Consider the following 24819-nt stretch of genomic DNA (forward strand, 5'->3'; position numbering starts at 1 on the left):
TCTTCCTCTTTGACTTTTCTTCAACATCACTTGACTCAGTATCATCATCTGAATCAGCATCTTCATCAGATTCATGGGCATCATTGGAGTCTGACTGATCATCAGAATCATCATCTTCTTTGGACCTGCTCTTCATTTTGGGTATGCCAAGTCTTTTCTCCACTCTGACTGCTGCATCAACAAGTGCAGCAGAACCTGGACCTATATCTACACTTACCACAGCATTCTTTAAATCTTTCCTCAAACCTGTCAAAAAATATCCTGCCAACATCTCATCAGTGGGCCTCTCATTGCCCTGAAGTCGCTCAACCAAAACTCTGAACTTTTGAGCACAATCTTCAACCACATCCTTTTGAGCAAAATCTTCAACCACCGTATCCTTTTGTCTGATCACCCTGAGTTTCGTCAAAATGTTTGTAGGAGTCTTCTCCTTTCTGAATCTCTGTAAAAAGGCTTCTTTCAAAGCATTATAGGTAGCAAAATGGGCTATACCATATTGGCTAAACCAACTCATGGCTTTGCCTTCTAATGTAGCTGCAAATTGCTCCATCTTTGTTTGGTCATTATGCAAGGCCTGATAACCACTAGCTTGCCACTTTGTTTCAAACTAGGCAGCATGACAGTCTGCATCTTCTTTCAACTTTCCTCTAAATTTGGCTACTTTCACCGTAGGGTTTGGATGGGCCATGGGAGGATTCCTAGGTGGTCTCCTAGGTCTTTGCTTGGTAGCCCCCTGTAGTGGGTCAAACTGAAGCCTTCTTCTTGTCCCTTCACGTCTTCCTGTCAAGGCAAGTGCTCCAACAAATTTCCTCACATGCCTCCCATATGCTATCACAGAACCCTCAGCCCCTTGGTTCAATAACTCATGTTCACTGTCACTAAACTCCTCCTCTCCATCAGAGGCAACATCACAATGAAAAGGATCAATATCAAGGTTTCCTACTCGCACCTGTGCCCTAGTATAATAAACTCTGCCTACTCTCCTCTCTTGTTGTGACATACATGATTCTCTACAGATTCACAACAGCAGGATCCCCAAAGTGTTGGGGTTCATCAACACACACAGAACTTAGGTGTTGACAACATGTCACACACACCAAAGACAGAGTTAGACAAAGCCAAACATATTCAACTCATCAGCATCTCACCATTCACCAAATTCCGACACAGCAGACTGAAGAACAAACATGAATCATAGAGCAAGAGACTACACAGTTTGATTCATCTTGGTCCAAAGATAACTTCCATTTCAGCCAAAATTACATACTCGCATGAACCAGCATGACCTTTAAATAGGAATTTCTGGCAGTTATAACAGTTACATCCGATTGACCAAAATCTGACTTATAGACTCCGACTCACTAAGATCCGACTGATTAAGAGTTGAGTGATCAAACATATGTACAAGTAATGATTTGGTGAAGGGTCAACAGGCTATAATAGATTCTTTCCTCTGAAATGAACCATCCTTTTTTATCTATCACTAGATGCACTTCTATGAGCTGGTATGCGGGCCGTTCAAACACAGGTTGATCCTTTTTGTAGATTTTTCCTTTTTGGTCTACATAGTGTGCATATGAATTATGTGTACCATATAATGCTAACATCATTCTGTTTGATATGTCCTTTAGACTCGTGAATGACTGCACACTTGTGTCAGTGGATGCAAAATCCTTTGCAAATTTAACAGTCTTTTCAACCTTTGGTGATATCTCGACACCCTTACTCAATTCATGCAAGAATTTGTTGTTCAAAGAATCAATTTTAAGCGTTTCAAGTGCTTGTGCATCTTTATGCTGATTTTGAATTTGCAGTGATTTTACTGGTGCTTCTAATGGTAATGCAGAATCATCTGATAGCATTAAAGATGACGACTTAAATGCACTTACATCGAGATTCACATTTCCAATTTGCTCTCTACCTTGCTTGGCAGTTGATGTATCCCTGTTGCCAGGATTTCTTGGACAATCTTCAGCAAAATGTCCACCTTTTCATCCACAATCTGAGCAATATGCCATGATTGGTGGTATTTCAATTGGATCTATTATATCAAGCTCTTGAAGAGGAGCTTCTATTTTTGTGCTTGCCAAATTGTCGACATCTTCTTTCAAAACTCTGAGCATCAAGCTGTAAACTGCTCTATCTTCACCTTTGTACCATCTTTGCCTTGGTTTTCCAATTAGACTGGCTTCAATTGGTTGATCTGTTGGATCTTGCATTTCTGGCTCTCGACTATATATCTGAACACTGTAATCCATGTACAATGATCCTAATTGCATATGCACCACATGGATGCTTTGCTGGCTTGTGCAGATTTTTGGAATTGCACTTGGGTTGATTTTCTGCACTTAATCTTTAAGCTTGCAATACCTGGCTCCACTGAAGTCTGTGAACATTTGGTATTTCTCTGAATCTGGCTTCACTCGGATCAATAGGATCTTGTCTCCTATGTTGCTTTTACTACTCACCAAGTATCTATGGCCTTCTGTATCTGCATATAAGACTTTGTCTACATTGTAGCCATATATTTGTAAAATTTTCTCTGTTGAAGTTGCACTTATGCTGCCAATGCTACTGGCTTGCTCTGTTGTACTTGAACTCTCAACTCGAGGTGAGTCCATGTCGACTGGTTCTGTAAAAATTGTTAATTGCCAGATTTTGACGTTGCTTAGTAGAATTTCTTCTGCCCGGCTTGATAAAACTACTTTAGCCAAAGCACTTTTGCAGTTGACTGCTCTTCAAATTCCCAAGAGTTGATTAACCCTAGCTCGATAGTGTCAGAATTGAACTCAACCTTTTGAAACGATGAAAAACTGGGCCTTGAACAGATTAAGCTGCAATCCACCGTGATTTATGCATGTTCGTCCAATTTGGAAGCTAATTTACAGCGCAATTACTCGCACTAGCCAATTTCTACCATGCAGAAATTTAAAAATTTGACTGCCGCTTAGTCGGCTGCGAGTTGGTCAACTTTTTGCTTTTTTCAGCTGTTTGCTTGATTTTTTTCTTGGCCACTGTTCTCGATTTGTGCTCACTTTGCAGTGCACTTCTCCGGCTTTTCTTTTCAGCTTTTGATTTGCTCGTTTTGGTGTTGTTTGCTCGGCGTGTGATTTTTTTGCTTTTTTGGCACTTCTTGGCTTTCTCTGTCTTTTTCTGGCACTTTCGGCGAGTTCCTTTTTTTTTAAAATTATTTGTGAAATTTTTAATTTTCTAATTTTTTTGATATTTTTACGCTTTTTAATGGGAAGTTTTTAATTTTTACCAATTTTTTGGGGTTTTTTTGAATTTTTTTTTAATTTTTTGGACGATTTTCGATTTTTGTGAGTTTTTAACTATTTTTATGATTTTTCATTATCAATTTTGATTTATCTCTGAGTGTTTTTTATTTATTTGTGAATTTTTGGATTTTTATTGATTTTTCTATGTGTCTTCCATTTTTTATGATTTATTTATGTAAAGCTTTGATATTTTTGTAATTTTTTATGAGGTTTTTAATTTTTTGTGATTTTTTCTATGAGCTTTTGATTTTTTTTGTAATTTTTGTGTTTTCATGAAGTTTTTAGTTGCTTTTTGTGATTTATTTGAACTTTTTTTAATCTTTTTTTTTACAAAACAAAAAATTTATTGGATTGATTTTTTTTCTGGTATTCTTTTTAATGATTTTTTATTCTTGTTTATGTGATTTAAATTTTTTTATTTTATTGTTTAAATCCCTTCTTTTTTTCCTTTTTTTTTTCTTTTAAAAGTCAATCAAATCAAAAAAATCTCAACCTACTTGGCTGTCGAGATGCGCGTTGAAGAATGTGTTGACTGCACCGAAAGGTGGCTTGGGCCCTGGAGCGCGTGAATGCGGAAGGACAACGAGTAGCGGGGCAGCGCCTTATGCGGGACACGTAGAGAGAGAGGGAGAGAGTCGGCGCGTGGTGTAGAATAACCTGGCAGCTGACGGGCAGGTAAATAGGGACGCTCGTGCGGTGACAACCAACGATGACGTGGCAGTTTTTGCCGGGCAGCGACATGAGAGCAGGAGAGAGAGAGTATGAGAGAGAGAGAGAGAGAGAGAAGAAGGACAAAGAGAGTTAAGTGGGGTAGAGACAGAGGGTTAGTGAGAGAAAAAGGGAGAATGAGGTGTAGGGAGAGGGGTGCACGCCACGGGAAGGATCGGATTCCTAAACATGAATTTGTCAAGAGGGAATTTTAGAAAATTAGGCATATTTTGCGGGTTTTGATGGGGCGGAATTTCTACTTTTCTCTTTGCCCTCAAGCGGCCTTTTGAAATTGAAAACGGCACGATATTAAGTTGAGACACATTCTTCCCGAACACTGGTACACGCTGAAGAGGGGGAATGGGGAACACACCCGACACACAAACAACTGCCCCTATATAGCTCAGGGTATTCACAGCACCCCTGTCCTCTCAAAAACACCTTCAAAAAAAGCAACTCACACTAGCAGGGCCTCGCCTGCACTTAGCCCAACGCACACACTCTTTGCATGGTCACCAAACGTCGATCACCCCAATCTTGCCTACTTCCGGCTCTTCCACAACTCAATACCTCTCTCTCTTTCTCTCTCACACACACATGGGGCCGGGGGGGCGCACACACTCACACACACGGCACCGCACACCTTGGAGACGAGCAAAGAAAAAAGGGGGGAAGAGGGGAGAGACGACACCAAAACCGGTAAGGATAGCTTTCCTTCAATGAAAAACACCCTGTACAAAATCCGCACTATCTGCTCTAGGTCTCGAAGCTCGACTCTGTCGGCACACAACTTGACAGAAACTCCACCGATGTCTTCGCTTGCATAGTAGCTCCTCCTTGTGAAAAACCCTCGCTGACTCCCTCTTCTTCCAAGCCCTCGTGCTCTCGGGTCGCTTCAAGGACCACCCTTGTCGGCTCCGACCACTTTGCGCACGAAGCTTCCTCTTGGTAGCCTTCGTTGGCCCTTTCCTCCGCCCAGTGTTCGCTCTTTCGAGCCGCTTCCCAGCGATCCTTCTCCCTTGGGTGTCGGCTTCGATCACACTGCTCTCGCGAACCCAAACCCAAAAATCCAACACAACTCGAAAAACGCTCCCTTCTCTTTTCTTTTCCTTCCTCTTAGAGCGCTCCCCCATAGGGGCCGTGGAGGCGGTTGTGGAGGGACATCTCCGCATGTTGTGGGAGTCCCATAGCCTTTGTGGAGGGCCTGACACCGGGATTGGAGGAGTTACCTGGAGTTTCGCTGGGGGGTGCCTCACCCACCCTCCACACCCTCTACACTGCCAAGTGGCAGTGGTGATTGCATTATCACCGGCAACGAATTTGGAAACCATGCACGTGGGAAATAAAATGATGCGAAGACTTTCCATACTGCACGCCTCCCTTCATCCACACCGCGGCTTTGTGCTATTGCAACTGCACTATAGCGGCGTCTGCAAAGCTTCCACGACTGCAAGCCAACAAAGGTATTTCTCTTTCTGTCTCTCTCTCTCCCTCCCTCCCTCTCTCTCTCTCTCTCTCTCTCTCTCTCTCTCTCTCTCTCTCTCTCTCTGTGGCACCCTCCCTTTCTCTGCTGCATGATGATATGAGATTTTTATAAAACCTGGATTGTGGGTGCTTTTTATTATTGATTCGTGTTGGAGGCTAATTATTGATTCCTCATTGGAGGATGTTGTTACCATATACATGTGGTAGTGATGTGTGTGAACACACTAGGACCGCCGGGGCATTTTTTCCCTCTTTAGGAGGTTTTTTCCCCCGTGCATTGTATATACGTCCATCACTCTAGGGCTATCTATCTTTCCATTGCACACTAAGTAACACAGTCTCTATTGTGTGCCTTGAGCTTCCTTCGTCTTCTCCAAGCTGTGTGTGTTTCTCTGCAACCCTAATTCCAACAATTGGTATCAGAGTAGGTCGCGTCCTCCCGGGCTTAGTCGCCAGCTGCTCCAGCACACGCCTGCTCGCTTTCTACGATTTCAGTGAGCTTTGGCGAGCGTTCGCAGGTTGACAAAAATTTTGGATGAGCTCAAAGAGCTCGGTCTGCTCAGAATTTTGATTTGGGCTCATTTCGGCCTCGGTTTCCACTACAGGCAGTACTGCACATGCTATTTCGTCATTTTGTGCAAAATTTCTGTCAGTGCCGTTTTCTGCATAACAGGTGCCTTATAGTCTTCTACGGTTTGTGCACCATTGTTCCTCACATCCGTTCAGCAAAATCTGCAAAACAGGCTTGGGATATTCTAGCAGGTCTTTATGCAAGCCGTAATGAGGCTAAAATTTCTTTGCTACCTAAAGAGTTGTAGTCGAAGATTATGCATGAGGAAGATGATATGGACACTTTCCTTGCTAGTGTCAAGGATATCAATGAGCAGTTTATTTCTGCAGGTGAAGTCATTTCAGACAGTTCCCTTGTGCAGACTGTTCTTGATGCCTTACCAGATTCCTATCAGACTTTTGCTAGTACTTGGAGACTGATGACCCAAGGAAATCATGAAGTTGTCAAGTTTGATGCATTATGCACATTGCTGTTGCAAGAGTCACTTTCTAGAAAAAACGAGACTAGGCAGCGTGAAGTTGAACAGGCTTTTATTGCTTCTCAAAGAAAGGGTGGTAACAGTAATGCAGCCACTTCTTATGGTTCTGCTGCGAGTGGCAAAAATTCTGTTCCTAATGCTTCTGCTGGCAGCACTTTGTTTGGCAATTCTAGTGATAAGGGAAAAAAGAAGATGCGTTGTCATTATTGTAAAGCTAATGATCACTTGATCAAGTCGTGTCCTAAGTTGAAGGCCAAAGAGACTAAGAAGAAAGAGGGTGGTTCCACCGCAAATGCTGGTTCCACTATAAATGCAGACACTGTTGAGTCTTCTGTGAAAGGAGATTGTGATGCTGATGTTGATGCAGAATGGGCTTTTAGCGCAGAGTGCACTTACAATCCTGCTGTCCATGATGCATGCTTGTCAGTTGCTGCAGATTCACATGTGTGGTATTTCGACAGTGGTGCTATAAAGAACATTACCTCACATCGTGAATTTTTTACCTCTCTCGAGTCTGTCCCTCATGGGAATTCAGTCACTTGTGCCAACAACGCCTCCTATCCAGTTCAGGGAGTTGGAAAGATTGTGCTCACTGCTGCTAATGGCAGTTCCTTCACACTTGTTGATGCACTTTATGTACCTGGGATCAAGAAGAATCTCTTGTCTGTATCCACACTTGCTAGACGTGGACTTGTAGTCAAATTTGTGGATGACAGATGTACAATTCATGATCTCAGTTTTGGTGATGAAATTGTTGCATCTGGGCTTTTGTGCCGTGGGTTGTATAAGCTCACTTTGTATGACAAGTGTGGACAAAATTTTGCAAATGCTGTTGCAGACTATTTCAGGTGCAAAAATTTGGTATGCACATTTTGGTCATCTGAATTTTGCCAGTTTGCTGTGTTTGCAGAAATTTGATATGGTTGCTTCTTTGCCACCTCTTGAAGCACCTGTCAAACATGTTTGTGAAGGCTGTATTTTGGGTAAGATGCAGCGTTCTAAATTTCCAAAGGATGGTTCAGTTCGGGCCACATGCAGGTTGCAGCTTGTGCATAGTGATGTTTGTGGGCCCATGCAAACTCCGTGATCCTTGGGTAATTACCTGTACTTCGTGACTTTCAGTGATGACTACTCCAGGCATGCATGGGTATTTCCGCTTAAAGCGAAGTCCGAAGTTTTTATGTGCTTCAAAAAATTTCTGGCTATGGCTGAAAATGTCTCGAAATGTACTATGGGCACCCTTCGTTCCGATCGAGGGGGGGAGTATATGTCTCATGAATTTAATGCATTTCTGGCTAGTCGTGGGATAAAACACCAATGTACAGTGCCCTATACGCCTCAGCAAAATGGTGTTGCTGAGAGGAAAAACAAGTCACTGACGGAAATGGCACGATGTATGGTCAAAAGTCAAGCTTTACTGCATTCTTTTTGGCTTGAGGCCATCATGTGTGCCACTTATGTACTTAACAGGTGTCCTACGAAAGCTTTGCAGTCTATTACTCCATATGAAGCATGGCATGATAGAAAGCCTTCTATTGAGCACATGCGTGTTTTTGGTTGTTTGGCATATGCTTTGGTGCCACAAGTGAAGCGCAGGAAATTGGATGATGAGGTTGTCAAATGTATTTTTGTTGGTTATAGTGCTGAAAGCAAAGGTTACAGGTTGTATCATCCGCAAACAAAACGTATTCTGGTTTCTCGGGATGTAGTGTTTGTGGAAGATTCTGTTTAGCCCTTGCTGTCATGTACTAGAGACAATAATGTAAGCTCAGAGGACATTTATGACACTTTGTTGGCTCTTTTCAGTGGTGGAAATACGAATGTAAGTTCCAATGAGGAAAATGTACAGCCTATGGGGGTTTCTGAAAATGTTTTAGATCAGCCTATTACTGATGCAGATGTACATGATGTACTTGATGAGGAAAGGGCTGAAAATGAGCAGGCTAGAAGTATGTCAAAATGGCTGGTGCACACTTTGCATGACAGTAAATTGGATGCACCTTTGTCTAGTCGTACTCGTTCAGGCTCTCGCCATGCACCTTATGCATCAGACTGTTATGCTTTGGCTATGTCTAGTTTACATGATGTTGAGGAGCCTTTGACTTTTGATGAAGCACAAAATTCAGAAAATTGGATGGCTGCCATGCAATCAGAATATGATGCACTTATAGAAAATGACACATGGACTTTATGTGATTTGCCTCCTGGCAAAAAGGCCATTAGTACGAAGTGGGTTTACAAGTTGAAACGCAAGCCGGATGGTGAGATCGATCTCCATAAGGCTCGACTTGTTGCAAAAGGTTATGCACAGCAAAAAGGCATAGATTATGAAGAGACTTTTGCTCCCACTTGTCGTATGACTACTGTGCGTTTTCTATGTGCATTGGCAGCTCATTTTGGTTGGGATGTACATCAATCAGACATTGTTACTGCTTTCTTGAATGGTCACATATTTGAGGAAGTTTATGTAACGCAGAATCGTGGTTTTGTCATAAAAGGACAAGAGGACAAAGGGTGCAAATGTAACAAGGCTTTGTATGGGTTGAAGCAATCTCCTCATGCTTGGTACGAGAAAGTTGACACTCATTTGGTCAAACAAGGCTTTCGTAACAGTCCAACAGAAAGCACATTGTATGTAAAGCGTGAGGGTGATGTACTTCTCATTGTGGTTCTTTATGTTGATGATTTGCTGATCACTGGACCAAATGAGAGACACATTGCTGAATTTAAGGCTGATTTGAATGCTACTTTCAAGATGAAAGATTTGGGGCTGTTGCATCATTACTTGGGTATACAGTTTTAGCAGTGTGATGGTGGTATTGCCTTGTGTCAGAAAAGTTACATAGAGACATTGCTATGTAAGTTTGGACTTGAGAATTGCAAACCTATTGCTACTCCCATGGAAACAGGTTTGAAGTTGAGTCTACATGATGCTGGTGATCCTGATGATGTCACTCTTTACCAAACTGCTGTTGGCTGCCTCATTTATGTATGCAACACGAAGCCAGATATTCAGTTTGCAGTCTCACAGGTCAGCAGATTTATGCATAGCCGAGGGTCTAAGCATTGGCAAGCTGTCAAGAGGATTTTCCGCTACCTTAGTGGCACTTTACATCTTGGCTTGTTTTATCCCAAGGGGGGATCATTGCCTCCAGACTTACATGCTTTTTCGGACTCAGATTGGGCTGGTTGTTTTGACACACGAGTGTCCACAAGTGGTTTTTGTTTCATGATTGGCAGTTCATGTATATCATGGTTGAGCAAGAAGCAACCTAATGTGGCCACTTCGAGTTGTGAGGCTGAGTACAGGGCAGTCTTCACAGCTATGGTTGAGTGTGTATGGATCAGACGCCTTATGGCTGATTTGGGTGTTGGACAGGACACTGCCAACACTATCTACACTGACAGTCAGAGCGCATTGGCAGTTGCGAGGAACCCAGTTTTTCATGCTCGCACAAAGCACATTGAGGTGCATTACCACTATGTCAGAGAGAGGCTCTCAGCAGGAGAGATCAGCTTGGCTTATGTGCCAACACAGGACAACCTTGCAGATCTTTTCACAAAGGCATTGTCTCGTGAGAAGCTTGAAGCTTTCCGCAAATCTTTGGGCTTACTCGCCTTTGTGGACTGATCCTGTCCTCAGGGCATGGCACTTCCCTTTACTCATGTGCCAGCTCTCGTTCACCGCATCACTCTAGGGGGGATTTGTTACCATATACATGTGGTGGTGATGTGTGTGAACACACTAGGACCGCCGGGGCATTTTTTCCCTCTTTAGGAGGTTTTTTCCCCTGTGCATTGTATATACGCCCATCACTCTAGGGCTATCTATCTTTCCATTGCACACTAAGTAACACACTCTCTATTGTGTGCCTTGAGCTTCCTTCGTCTTCTCCAAGCTATGTGTGTTTCTCTGCAACCCTAATTCCAACAGATGTCCGTTCATGATTACATAACTGCCAACACAAACAGATAGGCTCCAATTGTGTGAGGGCAATCATGGCAGGTACAGTTTATGGGAATAGTCTCCCAAAAAAATTTAATTTGGAAAGGAGACAGTAGGTCCCGTGATTTGGCTTTGCTGAGTGAGAAATAATTAAAGTGATTTCGTAAATGTAACCATTATTTGGCTTTGCTGAGTGAGTACTCATTTAATTGATTTCATAAATGTAACCAAATTAGAGGTTCTGCTTTGCTGCAATTATTTAGCTATGCTAAGTGGTTACTTATTTCCATGAATTGGATAAAGAAATCAACCTAAAGTTATTGTTGCCACTCTTTTTGGTTTGCTGCCTTGGAGATACTTATAAAGATCCACTACATTTTTTCTGTAATGTATCGCTCGGTTTTTTTTTGTAGCCATGTCGTCTCGAGAGAATTTGCTGATGGATCTCAACAGCGAATGGAGCGACGATGGCAAGGAGGTGCCTTCCTCTATCCTGCCCACAGAGTCCCTACTCGATGAAGCAATGCCAACGATCGAAGAGTTGGCTGCGGCAATCCGTCCAATGGTGCCACAGAAGGGATCACCTCAACAAAAAACCTTGGTAACACTACAAGAGGTTATGTGCTCTTGTGACGCTCTTAGCGACGGAAATACACTGGGTTTTTATAACCCCCGGCGTCGCTATAAGCGTCGCTAAAAGCGTCGCTACAAGAGCGTCGCTATATGCGTCGCTATAGGCGTCGCTATAGGCGTCGCTATAGGCGTCGCTATATAGCGACGCTTATAGCGACGCTTATAGCGACGCTCTCACAGAAGAGTATAGCGACGCATATAGCGACGCTACAGAGCCATAAATAGCGACGCTTATAGCGACGCCTGAGAGAATATTTTTTTGGTGGCAGGGCATTGAATGCCCTGCCACCCATCAACCATATTGTACTTGATTCACTTTTTAAAAAAAGTGCAAAGATAAATAATAGACCCAAAATAGTCACCCACAAGACGCATTGTTTGCAAAATTGACAATTGTACACATCATAGACAAACTGAATTGATTGGCAAATGTAATAATGACAATTGTACAACATCATAGGCATAAAGAATTGATTGGCAAAAGGAATTGCGGTGACAAATGTAATAATATACATGGTTCAAAAAGACGTATAAAATCCGTCTCATGATACATAAGCTATGAGAAACCCTAAACTAATGCTATCTAGCTACGGCTAAACTGACGTCGTCTAATCAGACGTCTCATCGCGTCCAAGCGGCGTATCTGTCGGATTCTGCAAAAAAAGACAATAAGACAGTTTTCAGTAAGTATAAACATATAACGACATTTATAAAACAATACAAAAAATAGAAAAGAGTAAACCGTAATACTAACCATGCCGCTGCGAGAACTGAGAATGTCCATCAGGGCGTTTAAGCCCTTCCTGCCTGCGTACTCGCGCTCGTACGGTGTGGGATCACGTCCTGTCATCGACCACTGTCAAAACATACAAAGATTTCATTATGTTAGAACTAAAAAACTCATAAACCCTAAACTATCGAACATGCATAAAGAGCAATGTGAAAAGACTTACAAAATCGGCCTCAAATGATGCCCATCCACCGCTCCCCAAGTGGTGCGAGCTCCCTGCCTCTACTCGCGCTCTGGCTGCATCTTTTTGTTGCTTCCACTTGTCGGGATTCTCGCGCGCTGCTTTCTTCGCATTCTTCCAATCTTCTTTGGCCAGCCAATCTGGCCTATTCCACCCATTCTTGATTGCTTTTTGCACTTCGGAACGCTTGTGTTTGCAGTATTCGCGCATTCGAATCTTCATCAGGTCTTCATTGAAGCGCTGATCCCGTGTTGGAACGGGAAACTCATCATGAAGTATGCTGATGACTCTGTTTTTTAAATCACTTGGTACTTCACTCCATTTGTTTAGTATATAGTGTCTAAACAGCTGAGAGCAAAGACCACGCATGCGCGAGATCACCTTCTTGCCGTCATCATCCATGATGATGCCGCCGCTGATGTCGACGGAGTAAGGCAAGCCCTCTGGCCGGTGACGCGTGAACCTGGGTGTCCCGGCAGGGGTCTCTAGCGGCGTGTCGATGGGGGTACGGACGTCAGGTGTCTCCACCGGCGTCTGGGCCCCGAAGCGAGGAGTGTCGAGTGGGGTGGCTCCTGGCGGAGTAGGTAGAGGTGTGTAGCTTCTAGGAACAGTCAGCCGTGCAAAACCTGGCGTAGACGGCGATGCTGTGGCTGGTGTGGGGGCGGGCAAAGAAGGGGAGGGTAAAGAGCCTCGTCGAACACGAGGCGGTGTGGAGGCATCGGTGGCGGAATCCCCACAACAACCGCCACCGCCACCACTAGAGCGCCGGTGTCTAGAAGAGTGTGACGCTCGTCTCGTCGACGCCGAAGCTTCGGAGCGCGCCGAATGCTCCGAAAGAGAGGGAGATGCGGATGGTGTAGGAACGCGCGATGATGCGCCAGAGCGATGACGCTCCACGTACCACTGTCTCTGCTGCGGTGACAAAGAAGAAAGAAACTCCTCATCATCCATACCTGCATTAAACACACGAATATTTAAACTTAATATTGAATGAATAGAGTAGACAATGACGCAAATACCATTAAATACAATGACGTAATGACGCATATAAATACAATGACGCAATGAATCGAGTGGTAGAAGAGGCAAGTCGAAAACTCAGAATTTTCAATCAAAAGAGCTAGAGCTTTTACAGCACGGAGCAAAATTGTTCAAATACAATATTTGTGGCTTTAAGAGATCTCTCTCTCATCCTCGCATAACTCAGCATAACTTCCTATATCTATATAGAGCTCTCCGTTTAAACACATATCCTCTGTTTCATTTTGTAGCTCCTCTGCATGCACCCCATATAGAGCAGTAGCATCTTGATGCTCGTCTGGCACCACCGCAGCGGCTTCTGATTGAGCATCTTCTCTGATCTCCTCCATTGATGTCGTTGTGATTGGCACATGGTAGCCTTCATACGTCCTTGCACTACGAGGGGCTACCTCTATGACGTACCACCAGTTTGATGTAGACTTTGTAGGATGAAATACTACCTGCCAGAGCCACATAACTTACATGAGAGCTTTCAAGCACATAACTTGTAAAAGGGGGATGTTAACTATTTATATACTTACTTGTTCACAATGCTCGGGTAGTACGAAAGTGTCTCTTAGGTCAGTCCATTTCTTAGTAGAATCCACCTCAAGAAAACCAGACTCTCCTCTACGCACAGTAGCGTTTCGACCCTCCATGATTATCTTGAACCATTGCACGTCGAACAAGTCGACAAAAAATCCTCTGTAATCGATCCTCAAAATCTCTTGCAGCGTGCCGAAGTAAGTGAGTTCCGCCACCACGGGATCTGCATCAGAGGAACGTCGTCGACTAGACTGTTCAAATTTTGCCATGATTCCACAATCTTGAGTAAAACGCTTTTTGTCGATTCGTTCCACCCTAAAATGTCGACCTTTACACCATGCTGCTGTGTATGACTTATACTACAACGAACAAAGATTATGAGTGGCCGTTCAAACGTTTATAAATAAAGTCACTTGCTAGTCGTACATTGCAAACTTACCTTGGTCGCGCAACCCCGAGAGTACTCCCACTCTTCTTCAGTCACTTCGTCACCGCATTGTTGTGCGCTTTTCAATTGGTTGTGCAACCATCTTAAGCTCATGAAGGTTGGTAGGCTCTCCAGAACCGCTGGATAGTGCATCGGTGGTCGTCTTCCCCGTCTCCACTCGATTCGTGCCCTTTGTCGCTCTTGCTTTGCATCCTCATATTGTGAAATCCACTTTTGCATCACTGGATTGTGAAGCATGCAAAATCGGTTGATTTTAGCCTCTAGATCTTCCGTCATCTTCTTCTCAACACCGAGATTGCACATGACAATCCCAGATATGCGCTCATCATCTATGGTTCGCCATAGCGTATCCCGGGATTTATCAAATCCGTCTAACCACTCTCCAATGTACACTAGGGACTCTGATACCAACCAACCTTCTGCCATGCTACCCTCCGGACGTGCCTTTTGACGCACATATCCCTTAAGCGTTTTCATGAAACGCTCTAAGAAGAACATCCATCTGGAATGAACTGTGCCAGCTATTTCCACCTCATCAACTATGTGAATAAGAAGATGCACCTGAATGGTTAGCATTGTAGTAGGAAAATGTTTCTCAAACATGCACACAAGCTCCGCAGCATTTAGTTTGGCGAATGGTATGGAGTCTACGTCGATCTCCTTTTGTGAGATCCATTGCACCAGCTTTGCAAGTTTGTAGATTGTGTTACGGATGTCGAGAGACAAACATCCCTCAATGGCAACCGGTAAAATAAACTGTAAAGTATGTGCAGCAATGATATTAAAGTCCACATTTTATGCAATGATATTAAAGTCCACTATGAACGTACCTGACACATTTTATGCCAATCGTGTGACTTCAAACCGGTAAGCTTTCCTTCTTTAGTAAAACACGTTCGGAGCGAGTGCATTACGCCAGTGGGGGTCCGCAAAGATTGAATGGCCTCTTTTACTTTGCGTTCTTGGGCTCCTGTGAAAATCCATGGTGCTTTAGGAAGTTTTATCGATCCATCAGACGCTGTTTGCGGCCAATATTGCTCCATACGATCCACATTTCTAAGGTCAACTCTGGCTCCCAAAGTATCTTTCTTGCCGGTCAAATGGTCCCATAGTAGATTACCCACATTCTTGAATATGTGCATTGGATCGAGCAAGTGATTGATCACGAGTCGAGGCCAGTATGGTAACTCGTACCATAGAGATAGTCTCTTCATCCCTGGAGGCAATCCGTCATCGCACATCTCCTTCTGCTCTAACCATGCTTGTGCAGACATCCTTGGTGGCTCTCTTCCCAAAAAGCCGTCGCGTAACACATGATTCTCCGGAAGATACGCTTGATGACCTTCGTAGATTTGCTTCTTCAGTGAGGGTGCCCTACGTGCATTCAGTCTAGGTCCACATGTGACACATGCTCTGTATCCGCTTGTTTGAAGCCCTGCATGTATACACATGATAATAGATCAACTATGGGGAAAAACAAGATTTACAGTGTCTGAGAGAGGAGTGTCAATAGATCACCTGAGCATTCTGTTAGCCCGGGATAGTCATGCATGGTCCACATTAGAATACCTCTGATCAAAGCATTCCGTCGTCCTGTGTGTCGGCTCATATCCACCACCTCTATGCCAATCCACAATTGTTGTAGCTCTTCCAATAGTGGACGAAGATACACATCCATATTCCCCACTTTATATCGCCCTGGCACAATCAAGCTTAGCCATAGGTGCCCCTTCTTCGTAGTCAACCACGGGGGAATGTTGTAGTTGACGATGACAACGGGCCATACACTGTAAGATGTTGATCTTTGACCAAATGGATTTACGCCATCCATAGCCAGGCCTAAGCGCAAATTTCGAGCTTCCCTGGCAAAATCCGACCATGTTCCATCTATATGTTTCCAGGCTGCGCAATCTGCAGGAATTCGTAGCACACCATCCGAAGATTTATTCTCCTCATGCCATGATGCTAGGGCGGCCATGGACTTACATTCGAAGAAATGCTTGATGCGAGGAAGCAAAGGAAAATGTCGCAAAACCTTTTGTGCAATTTTTGTCCCGTGGAGATCTACTCGATATCTTTCGGAATCACATTTCGGACACTTCTCCATGTCTGTGTATTCCCCTCTGAAAAGAATGCAGTCATTAGGACAAGCGTGGATAGAATTGTAATCCATCCCCAAGTTTCGCAAAATCTTTCTTGCTTCATCTCGGGAATCTGGCATCACATTGTCAGCTGGTAGAATGTGCTCTTTCAGCAATCTACACAACATAAAAATATGATACAGTCGTGTAAAAATCTATCAGATCATTATACACCATGAGTTCTATTAAAGTAAACTAATTGTAATAGATCACCTGAAAAGCGTTGTGACGCTAGTGTCACTCCATCCAAACTTTGCCTGCATGTTGAGAAGAACCAGGAGTGCTTTCAATCTAGACATACGTGCTCCATTATACAATGATGTATCGGCTTCACTTTTCATATCATCATAGATAAGCCTTTCTGAATCCATGATCGTCTCGATCATTTCATCAATCTCGGGCTCAAACATTGCCTCGTTGGGAATGTGCTCTGCATGATCATCCCCCGAGCTGTCAGAGGCTACATCTTGTGGCCTCACATATGCTGCTTGACCAAAGCGCCTGCGAATACGTCTATTGGGTTGCAAGATTGCTGCTTGTTGGCCAGCGTCAGAGTCCGACGAGTTATAATTGGCAACAACTCGATCTATAATAGATGGATCGAACTCGCCAAATTCACGAACGTGCTGCAAAGAAACACGTCTTGTCCGTCGCACAGCATGCTTGCATTGATTACAAGGACATAAGACCCTCGTTGAGAGATAGGTGTTTCGGTTGGACGGTCCCACATCCTCGTCGCTACTCATAATGAGGATAAAAAACTTATAACCTAGACAACAAATTTAATATTCTATTGGCATTCTTCATCTTATCTCTCTCTCTCTCTCTCTCTCTCTCTCTCTCTCTCTCTCTCTCTCTCTCTCTCTTTACCTCACATTCTCTAGTCATGTCCAATCCCCGCACACCTCGGTCTAGAGGTGCACGGAGATCAGAACCACCGGGTTATAATCTCGTCTTTATTGGTCAATACCTATATTTGTGGGTACAAGAAATCTAGACACCCACGTCTACATGATACTGCATGTAGTGGACAAAATCCCTTTGCCTCTTCTCTAGCTGTAGCACTTCACTTCATCTTAACATCTTTTCACAGTAGATCTTTTCATTGTTCGTCTAACTCTAAACCCTAAACCGTAAGTAATTCTTGCGTGGACTCGATCTAACGTAAATAAGCGTAAATCTAAATAAACGTAAATCTAACTAAAAATAAAGCTAAATCTAATTTAACGTAAGTCTAATGACTAGAGGTTGTCTAGATGGTCATTGTGTCGGGGATGTAGTGACTCTTGCCGCCGTGAAGATCCACCTTCTTCCCTATCTTCTGAAGACATTTCACCAGTACTTTTGGATCGACGGAGCCCACTATGAGTGAAGGCAGCAATACCCTATATTCCATTGAGGGCTTTCTTCACCCGCTTCATGCAGGCATCGCAGTCTATGGAGACCCGCATCTAATCTAATATAACATAAATCTAAATCTAGCTTAAATAAATGTAAATCTAGTTAAAAATAAACCTAAATCTAATTTAATGTAAGTCTACATATAACCTAATCTTTAACGTCTTTTAAAATAGTTTCCTACGACGTTATAACTCTCTTCTTCCCGTGTGTGTGCGCGTGTGTGGATGTGTGTGCCAATAAAAAGAGATAAATGGTATAACCTTTCTATCACTCATGCCAAGTATGATAGATTGATTATGCCATTTCTCTCTTGAATAATAGGTCTTCAGTTCAACTCCTCGTCGGCTAGATCTTTAGGTCTTTTAATTTTAATTAGTTTCCTACGACGCTCCCTTAGTTTCTCTTTCTTTCTCTCTCAATGTGTGTGCGTTTTTTTGGATCGTATGCATGTTTTCTTTCTCTTTTCCTCTCTCAATGTGTGCGTTTTTTGTTTATGCATGTTCTCTCTCTCTTTTCCTCTCTCAATGCGTGCGTTTTTTGTTTATGCATGCTCTCTCTCTCTTTTTCTCTCTCAATGTGTGTGTGCATTCTTTGTTTATGTATGTGTGCGTTTTTGCACTCTCTCTCTCTCTCTCTCTCTCTCTCTCTCTCAAAAACACTATATGTGTGTGTGTATGTGTGTGTGTGTGAGAGAGAGCGCGATGGAGAGAGAAAGAGGGGAAGGGAACATGAGAATGAGGAGAGAGAAGGAGCATACCTGGCTCTCCTTCCTCTCCTCGTGTGTGTGTGTGTGTGTGTGTGTGTGTAAAAGAAAAAGAGAGAGAGAGAGAGAGAGAGAGAGAGAGAGAGTGAGGGAGAGCGTTACCTGCTCTTTGCTTGAGGGCGCCGAAAAACTCAGATCTGAGATCTGAGTTTTTGGGCGCGCTCGGTTATTTTTTTTACCCCAGTGAGCGTCGCTATGAGCGTCGCTATAAGCGTCGCAAATTTCTTTGTAAATTTGCGACGCTCATAGCGACGCTCATAGCGACGCCGGGATTTTTTTTTTTGAGCGTCGCTGTGTGAGCGTCGCTAATGTGAAGAGCCTCTTGTAGTGTAATGGGGTCTAGCTTGCATCCACAACAAGCTGGATCATCAATCAGAGGCCTTGGCGGCTCATGTGCTTGGGGGCCTTCAATAACTCCGCCCCAAACGGCCTTCGTAGACATTGGACTACGCCCTGATCCACCAATCATCTTACCTTGGGTGTGGCCAGCTCCAGTGAGATGATTGGTGGATCAGGGCGTAGTCCAATGTCTACGCCCTGATACACCAATCATCTTACACTCCTTGTTCAATAGGCTTAATGACTATGAGAGGAAGATTCCCTCAGGGTGGTCTAGCTACTGGCAAATGACTCAAACCGATCGGCGCACGAAAGGACTACCTGCAGAAGACTTTCCATTCAAATTGTACAACAAAATGTAGATGCCTTTTGGCGGGGACCGCAATGCCGACATTGGGGGGTTGTTGGTTGACTCTATGGAGGATGACACGACGCCACTAGGTATACAAGTGCCATTGGAATTAGGTCCATAAATTTATTTTCGCTACTGTTTTTATTTGTTGCTTTCACCCTAATTTCTTTACTTCTTCGCATGTAGGCGACGAAGAAGACAACCATACCATGCCTGGTGATGGTGACAGCACAGGCGAGCAACAAACACCGCCTATTGCCACGAACGATGGTGGTGGACCCAGTGACGCATCAGCAGAAGGAAGCTCAGGAGGGATCAAGCGAAAGCGGCGCTCGCGGGTCAATGGCAACAACATCAAGGAACTCATGGACTCGACGAAGAACTTGGTGATGGTGTTGCAAAGTTCAGAGGATCGTAAGGACGCACGTGAAGACGCTAGGGGAAAGAGATTGCTAGAAATCGAGGAGGCGAGAAACAAAACCACTCGTGACAGTGAAAACGCAATTTGTGGCTCCTTAAACCGAGTGGCCGACTCCATTTCCTCCCTTGTGATACGAAGAGAGTAATACTTGTGGGTTGCATTCCTAGGTTTTTGTTTATTAATCATTGTCTGCATTGAGTGGTTGTTGATTAAGCTGAGACACATTTTTCAAAACACTAGTGCCCTCAGAGAATATCTACTGCTTTTCCTTTGAAGACAGAGGAAAGGAATTTGGGCTTTTACACTCAATTCCTCTATTTTGGGACATAATTTCTCCTTTTCCCCTTACCCTCTATCGGCGTTTTTAAAATTGAAAATGACACGATATTAAGCTAAGTTACATTTTTCCCGAACATTGGTGTCCTCGGAGAAAACTTGCCACCCCCACCCCCCATTTTGCTGCCCCTCTTTTTCACCAAGTTTACCTTTCAACCAAACTTTTATAGAAGCATCTTGTGTGATTCTTATAAAAAGTAATGACAAAAAGCTCTACTTTGAATTTTCATTACATAGAATCTTCGCAAGATTGTTTAGCATCTCCTTGCGGCTCACGATTTAAAATCAATCCCAATGGGTAAGATTTGACCTTATCACATAGAGATGTATAAACCTCAACCTTAACCACTAGGCTATATGCCTACGCTGCCCTATGGGTTCCTTTTAAGTATTAAAAAAACAATTAAACTCCCCAAACCAAAAACAACCCCCCCCCCCCCTCAAAAAAAAAGAAAAAAACTAATTAATGGTTTTCCTTAAAAAAGTAGTTTTTGGGCACCTCTCTCTCTCTCCCCACCCCTCCACACACACACACACACACACACACACACACACACCCCCCCCCCCCCCCCCCCCACAAAAAAAAAATAAAAAAAAATAATGAAGCAGTGGGAGCTTTTAGTTTGTTATTTGGCTAAGCTATTGAAATGCTTCATAGTGTGTTTTTGAAGTGTTCTTGAGTTAACAAGCCTCCTATATTTTGTGTCACTGCCACAGGCCAAACTTTTTGTGTGTACCATTTTTCCACACATTGTGCGCTGTGCATTGTGCCAATATCTCTCTCCCTCCCTCCCCAACCCCCCTCTCTCTCAACACACAAATTATTGAAGCATTTTTTACTATGGGCCCTGTCTCTCTCTCTCTCTCTCTCTCTCTCTCTCTCTCTCTCGCTCTCTCTCTCTCTCTCTTCCCCCTCCCCCCCCACCCTTCCCAAGAAAAAGGTGCAGCGTTTACAAATATGGATACACATTATAAACCTCGCATTGTCTCCCTCTGTATCTCTCTCTCTCTCTCTCTCTCTCTCTCTCTCTCTCTCTCTCTCTCTCTCTCTCTCTCTCTCTCTCTAACAATTTGATTCAGTGACGCATTCAGAGCACTAAGCCCCCCCCCCCCCCCCCCCCCCCCCCCCCAACAACTCAATGACGCATTCGGATTATAAATAATCAACAATGTATAGATAAAATTACAGACAACAAAGCAATGTATAGACTGCAAAACAATGTCCATTACATAGTGGTACAAACTAATCCATGTGACCATCTCGCATGTAAGCGAGCAGAACGTCTTTGGTAGCCAATCCCCTCACTGCAACTCCTAAAGGTTGTTGTGCTTGCTCCATGTCGACAATGGTATCATCATCGAACGGTACACCAAAGTCCACCCATATGTTGTGTAGAATGCAGCAGGTGGAAATGACTTTTGGCAAGATCTCCACGTTAGGTTGTCTCACCCATTGTTGTAGATAACCCCACATTTTTTTTCAACCTACCAAATGCTCACTCCACAACAATTCGTGTACTTGATAGTTTGTAGTTGAATTGTTGCAAGATAGCATCGCGCTCGGCAGCAGGAAACAGTATGACAAGCCATGGCAGGTTAAGGTAACCACCATCTCCTAGAATGTATTCTCGGATTCGATGCCGCTCCACCATAATTGTTGGGCCATCTAGAATCACATTGGTTTGTGCTTTCTTGTACAATGATGAATTTCGTAGCACACGGATGTCATTGCAGACACCGGGCATACCACACATGACATCGAGGAAACGCAAGTTGCTGTCGACCATCGCCTGCAATATCATAGAGTAATTACGGTTCCTATCGAACCAATGTGCGTGTAGCTCAACAGCTGGCAATTCCATGTTGATGTGCGTTGCATCTATTGCACCGCAACAATTGGGGAAGCCTTGCTTTGCTTCGAAGCCCTCTTTCACCAATTGCTTTTCTTGTGGTGTGGTTGGCCAACGAGTGAATGTGCTCCTATGTCACATCATGGCCTCAATGAACTGCCTAAACACTCTACTAATAGTGGATCGACCAAGTCCATACACATTAGCAATGTTATGGACCGGCCCTCCAATGCCGAGCATGTGTAGAGACAAAGCAACCTTCCTCTGCACCGTAAGCACCCTTGTGGGCACCGTAGCTACTATCTATAGAGGAATTTGTTTTTGTTGAAGGTCGCCTTGCACCAAAGCGCAAACGAAGTCGAAGCAGTATCGTAGAATTCACAAGTTTTCCTCGAAGCGAATGTCGTCACCCTCTGTGTAGTCGAAGAAAGTATGCCAGAAATGGCGGCTTCGAGGTTTGACGTACCATACACCGACATCAGAACTCTTTCGTTGCCGGTAAGATACCTCAAAGGCGATGATGCAATTGGTTGTTGAAATTGCAGCTTCAATGACCGGATAGTCGTCATCGCAAAGATCGGAGCAGCTGTCGATTGGGGGAAAAACCTGTGTGCCGATGCTTGACACCCAGAAGTGAAGAGCCAAAGAAATTGCCATTATCGCACCGCCAAGAACGTCATGCAAGGTGTCCATACTTGAGAATGGAACACCACAAATGGAGTGGGGGGCCTTCTGTGTGTGCACAATCGCTATGGTGAAGGCGAGCCTGAAAGAGTGGATATATTGAAACAAATAGGAAGTATGGCACTGAGATGGGGACGAGCGAGAGTGATCTGAGAGAGAGAGAGAGAGAGAGAGAGAGAGAGAGAGAGAGAGAGAGAGAGAGAGTCCAGTTTCTGCATGTAACGGAGCCAAGAGGCTTTTTGAATGCAGGAGATGACAGAGAGTAGCTTCACGATGCGCATGTGTGTGTGTGTGTGTGTGTGAGAGAGAGAGAGAGAGAGAGAGAGAGAGAGGGAGAGAGAGAGAGAGAGAGAGTGTGGCAGAATGAGCAATGCTGGCTGCAACAGGCACACGTGCCGAAGCACTGGAAGGTCTGTACTAGGATCGCCATAGCGTCGATGAACCCTGAATGCAATTACGATCGCACTCTAGGTTGGTAGGAAATCATAAAAAAAATGACTGGTGGATTCTGGAGTTAGGCGCGCTGTATGGGACGCCGTTTTCAATTGGAGGGCCCTCCAAGGAAAAACAGGACGCCTGCCAATGGTGCCTCCACATTGGAGCTATGGGGGAGCGCTGATAAGCCCCAAGAAAAAGCCAGGCCACAAAAATCTCGAAAACGCTGCTTTTGTTTTTTCTTCCTCTTCTTTTTTCAAAGCAAAGAAAAAAAGTTTCTTTGTTTGGGCAGTGGCGCGCCCGTTGGGCTTTTCTTTGTGGATTCTAATCCTTTTGCTTTTGAGCAAATTCCACCAAAGTTAAAAGGTCGCCCTTTTTCCTTTTTGAACTTATAGCCAAGATGGTTTTAGGCATGGTTTCCACACTGCCGGTGCTCAATGCTTACAACACAACCCGAGCTTGCCATACAAATTTTCCGGCTATGCTACATGGGAGATCTATTTACCGGCGCCAAAATCCTCGCGCTTCCCAACCGTTCCGTACCATGCCGTCTGAAAACACATTCGATAATAGGGAAGACCACCCGATCCCTTTTCGCCATGCTTGTCTATCAATTTGAATTGGGTCTATCTTGATGTCCATGACTCCGATTAGCAGGCCGCAAATTTTGGTTGACTCCCCATATAACATGCAATTTTTTGAGATCTTGGCGAGCTCAAGAAAATCCCTGTCAGCACGCTTACCATCATGGCCCGGTGAGCACATACCCGACCCCCAGCAAATATTCCACAGGCCATAACTTGCTCCTCTGAGCTCAGAATGACCAACCGAAATAATCGGCATAATCGACTGCTTGACATTTACACGTGTATCGATTGATCCCATTTTTCATCACCTGTCTGTACCTGCCCTGCCCGTCGGGACTTGCGAAGCCTTCTAACTTCGGACTGGCATATCTTTCACACCGAAGCCCCGTTTGACGAGCCGTCTGGACGAGCTTCTAGAGCATCTTGAACACCACATTTCGGGATACATTTTCCGCATTTTGAACACCTTGACTTGCCGTCATCATTATCTCACTTCGGAGGCCCCCCTGGCCTAAAAACCCCCTTTAAGCACGCATTTTCATTGCAACTGTCCTGCTGAGGTCTCTCACACTGGCTTTAGCCCTCTACCCAACACCTGTTAGCACCCTTTACATTGCATAGCACAGTTTATAGCGCGGACCAACTTTGGTTGCACCATCATTGCCCACCCCCCTGTTGAACATTCATGTTCAACCACAAACAGTCTTATTGCACTAAAAACTGCCACACCAAAACAAACTCTCTGCATGTCACAAAACCACCTAACATATGTACAAAACCTGGCGTTTGCTACCCGCTGTCTTTGTTCATGCGGGTTGCCCAACCCTTTACTTTACTTGTCATCAACCGCATGGGTCAAACACCATGTATTGGTCTCTTCCATCCACTTGTAACACCCTTGCATAGTGCCATACTAGGACACATAGCCAACTGCATACCCAAACTGTCAACAACATACGTCTATTATTCCATGCACCCCATGGCATACTGCCCGCTTGCAACAAAGCACCTCCTTGAACACCAAATAGAGCACCATCATGCTCACCATCCAAAGACATACATGCACCATCGCTTGCACCGAACAGACCTGACATACCCTCCCATCCATGTAAAGTTAGATCCTCATCTAGTAGATCCTGTACCTGCTCAAAAACCCATTTCACAGCTGCACTTATCAGCATACCTTTCAACCACCATTCACAAAGCTCCTTGGAAAGCTTAGACACAATCTGGGAATCCACATCACTTACCACAGAGTGCTCTTACTGCATAGGAAGCACCTCTATCTTTGGCTCCACACTCGCCTTCAAACCTGCCATGCACTCAACTCCAACATCATCAAGATCTCCCTCATCAATTGGCCCTTCAAGGTCAATAAGCACCACTCGCTTGTCGGCTTCCATCACCTGCTCTTCAAGCATCACTG

General features: G+C 44.2%; 1 pseudogene; it reads left to right on the forward strand.

Moving 5' to 3' along the window:
* The first annotated feature begins 10881 nt into the window (after positions 1-10881).
* On the forward strand, positions 10882-19470 carry LOC147442744 (uncharacterized; annotated as a pseudogene).
* The last annotated feature ends 5349 nt before the right edge of the window (positions 19471-24819 follow it).

The sequence above is a fragment of the Adiantum capillus-veneris genome, chromosome 14 (genome assembly GCF_014529385.1).
Source record: "Adiantum capillus-veneris isolate H3 chromosome 14, ASM1452938v2, whole genome shotgun sequence".
Taxonomy (NCBI): domain Eukaryota; kingdom Viridiplantae; phylum Streptophyta; class Polypodiopsida; order Polypodiales; family Pteridaceae; genus Adiantum; species Adiantum capillus-veneris.